Below are 3920 nucleotides of genomic sequence, written 5' to 3'. Positions count from 1 at the left end.
GTCCTGTATCCCTCAGCTAAGTGCACCAGTTAGCATTTGCCCACATTTACTTTCTCTCTCTCCATATAAATGTTTGAAAGTACCCTGCAGACATCTCAAGGTAACTGGCTGGGCCACTGTTGCTCCTTTCCTTGGGCGATGTCGGTCAAAACCAGCCTCTGCAGGACCTTTCCTCCAAGGCCAGGGGAGGACATTGTCCTCTGGAGGAGGCCCCTCTTGTCCCTTCAGGAACCAGACACCTGTTGCCTTCAGGCTGTTAGAGAAGCTTCAGGCAGGCCGAGTGTTACTTGCCTCTCCCAGATGGTGCAGGCCAGGTGTGCCCTGTGCTTGTAGGAACACGTTGAGGTTGTCATGCCCCCAGCACCACCTGCCCTCTGGACTCCTTCTGGTGGCTTTGGTAGGCAGTGGGTCCAGGGTCAGCCTGAGCTCTAGAACCCCCCACCCCAGGAGAGACCCTTCAGGGAGGTGCAGCTGCCCCCTTAGCTCCTGCCCTCCTGACTCTCTGTGCCCTGCAGGGATCTTAGAGGGTCCTGGCCCAGCAAAAAGTGAAGAATCCTTTCCTGTGGTGGGAGGATGAGGGCAGCAGGTGGAAAATTCTTCAACGGGAAGGGGGAAGTTTTCAAGAGCTTTCCAGAGTTGTCTGTGTTGATGCTGTCAGGTAGGTGGCTGTCCTGTGATGATGGTGCTTAGTCTTACCTTGTCCTGGCCTTGAGCTGGTCCTGGCTCCAGTCTGAGTCCAAGCCGACACAGGCAATTTGAAGTTTGTATTCAGTTGTCCCTCTCCCCAAAGTGAGGAAGTGCCTGACCTTCTATTTCCAGGACCCCAGTGGGGGTCCAAGGATGCTATTGATGCCATTGATGGGGTTTTCTCCCTTCTTCCTTCTTTTCTTTTTTCCTTTTTCCTTCCTCCCTTCCTTCCTCCCTCCCTCCTTCCCTTCCTGCCTTCCTTCCCCTCTTTCTTTATCTCTCTCCTTTTTTTCTTTCTTACTTTCTTTTCATGTTATTTTTAAGTAATCACTACACCCAAGGTGTGTCAGCTGGAACTCACAATCCAGAGATCAAGAGATGCATGCTCTACCAACTGAGGCAGCCAGGCACCCATCCCACTTCCTTTCTTGCTGAATCTGTAACTCAGGGAAAAGAACAAAAACAAAAAACAAAAACAGTTTAGCTGTAGATCGGTTAGTGGTGTCGGTGCCAGGTACAAGAAAAAAAAAAAAAATCAAGTGGAGTCTTGAGTACTTTTAAAACACTTTAAAGGATTTAAATAATTTATATATAATGGCATAGAAGATGTTTATATCATGTCGTATTTCTAAAGAGGACTCCTTGTGTGCATCAGACTGGTTTAATAATTTTGATCTAAAAACTGCTTTATGTTGTCTTCTAGATTTTCGAATACTGTAGAAAATATTGGTAGATAGTATTCCAGTTTATACAAGTCTTGGGTTCATTTTCTCTTCAAAATCCCAGTGACCCTTAGCTGCCTAAATCTCCTATACTGGTTTTACTGGTCCAACAAACACAGTTTAATCCAATACTATTTAAGAGTTTATACAATATGAAATTATGTGTTTCAGTAAGATAAATACATCATATGATATTTTTAATGGAGATTAAGTCTTACAATTCTGGAAATCATAGTGACTCAATTATTCTTACAATTCTGGGGGGTAAACCTTTTTAGGTATCATATATGATCCCAGCATGCATTTCTCCATTATGTGTCAGGGGCATTTGCAATTTTAAGATCTATTGTGATCTTTAAGTTCTCCCAATGATACTAAATTGAGTTAATTAATGTATCTATCATCTTAGCCTAGAGCATTTCTAATTAGGAGAGAAATCATAAAACACCTTTAATATAGTGCTGCTGCCCATTTTTAGGCATTAGCTAGAGTGGCTGCTGGAACAGGTTAAGAGGAGTGAACCTTTAGGAGATATCGGTGAGTGTAAAAAACACATGCGATGTCTGCTCCAGCAAGGAAAGGGCTATCAGTGAATGATAGGGCAACTTTAAAAGATATGAGCGATTGGGGAAAAAAGAAAAAACAGGAATGATTGGAGTCCCTGAAAAGACTGGGGGGAAAGAAGCAATTTTTGAGGAAACAACGACAGAAGAATTTCCAATCATAATAAAAATTATAAACCCACCAATCCAAGGAGCCAAATGAACACAACGAATGAGCACGAGACACATGAAGAAAACCGTATCTAGTCACATCCTAATTATATTGCTCAAATCCATGGAAAAAGAAAACAAAATCTTCAAAGCGGCCAGAGGAAAAAGGCATGGTACCTACAGTTTTCTGGTGGGAAGGAGTGTGAGAAGGCACTGGAGCAACCTCAAAGTCAAGGAGGATGTCCCCTCCAAAAGAGGCTTTTTTCAAAAATGAAGGTGAGTGACATTGACAGACATCGAAATGTTGAAAGACTACATCACCAGCAGACCCACACTACAAGAAACGTTAAAGGAGTCCTCCGGGAAGAAGGACAACCATACCAGATGGGAATCTGCGTGTAGCCAAAGGGATGAAGGACAACAGAATGGTAACCGCATGGGAAGATAGATGAGATTTTTTTCTTATTATTTCAATCTCTTTAAAAACACGAGGCAGATGAAACCAAAGTAATAAGGATGGGTTTGGGGGTTTCTAACACGCAAAGTAAAGTAAAACGCACGAGAGCTACAGCATAAAGGCGGGCAGGGGAGAAACGTGAAGAGGTAGGAGATCCCTTGGAGGGAGGCTGGTAAGTTACAGGTGTATGCGGCTATGAAGCCTAAAGCAGTGGCTGAAATAACAAAAGAAAGAGTTATAGCTAATAAGCCAACAAGGGACAGAAGCGGATCATATAAAAACCATGGGAACACTGTGTTAGAGCAATTGCTCTTCCAGGACTCTATCCTGTAGAAATACTAGTCAAGTACGAGAACGATGACGACAGCAGTATTTGTAACCATAGAACTCTAGAATCAACCGAATGTAAAGAGTATAAGGAAAGGGTTAAATAAATACTGGCACAAACGCACGGTGGCAGAAACTGCACTGTTAAAAGGCATTCGAGGACTTCCGGATTCCCGGCGACCTGCTTTCCTCCAGAGCTCTCCCCCTCCAGAAGCCCTGGTGGCCTTCTGATCTTGGCTTCGGTCCTCCTGTTGTGCACGTGCCAAACGACACTCTGTCTTGTCCCTTCTAAAAAGAACCACCTCGTCCCTGGGTGGGCTCGAACCACCAACCTTTCGGTTAACAGCCGAACGCGCTAACCGATTGCGCCACAGAGACCTTCGGGGAGCCCCCGGCCCCCGCCCACACCCCAGTAGAGAGCAAGCACGCGCTCAACGCCAGGGGGAGCCACCCGCCTCCTGTCTGAGGCGACTGGGGCCCGAGGGGAGCTGAAGGCCGGTGGCTTCCCGGGACCGTTCTTCGCGTTTGGTCCGCCGGCACCCGCCCTTCGGCGCCGCTGGCGCTCCGCTCGCTCCACTCGGCCGCCGTCCGTGTGGGGGAAGCTGGAGAGCGGGGGAGGTGCGGGCGGTCAAAAGGGGGCAAACGCCAAGAGGCGGCAAGGGAAAGCGGGGGAGGCGTGGACGGGACAAGGAGACTTCCCAGGACGGCCGTGCAGAGGCGCCGGCCGGACTGGGGGACCGGAGAATGGTTTTTGTGGTTGTTTTGTCCTTATCGCGTAGGAGAGTTGAGAGGAAGGGAAGGAAAATCCGAAGAGCCGGCGGGGAAGAGAGCACAGCGCCCGTACCTGCGGTTTGTCCGAAAAGAAAACAGCGCAGTAACTGGAACGACATTGCGTCAAGAGTCCTAGAGCGACGGCCAGGCTTGCCGCCGGGAGGGTGGCGCGCCGTGATCGTATAGTGGTTAGTACTCTGCGTTGTGGCCGCAGCAACCTCGGTTCGAATCCGAGTCACGGCA

At 47.9% G+C, this 3920-nt stretch overlaps 2 non-coding genes across 2 annotated transcripts; one reads left to right on the top strand and one right to left on the bottom strand.

The window, feature by feature from the left end:
- Window positions 1-3210: 3210 nt before the first annotated feature.
- On the bottom strand, window positions 3211-3284 carry TRNAN-GUU. Its single transcript has one exon. It is a non-coding gene; the product is annotated as a tRNA-Asn (tRNA).
- A 564-nt stretch (window positions 3285-3848) lies between these two features.
- TRNAH-GUG lies at window positions 3849-3920 on the top strand. The gene has a single exon. It is a non-coding gene; the product is annotated as a tRNA-His (tRNA).

Source organism: Neomonachus schauinslandi, unplaced genomic scaffold (assembly GCF_002201575.2).
Source record: "Neomonachus schauinslandi unplaced genomic scaffold, ASM220157v2 HiC_scaffold_823, whole genome shotgun sequence".
NCBI lineage: Eukaryota > Metazoa > Chordata > Mammalia > Carnivora > Phocidae > Neomonachus > Neomonachus schauinslandi.
Note: the sequence above shows the minus strand (reverse complement) of the source record. Positions and strands in the feature narration are given on the sequence as shown.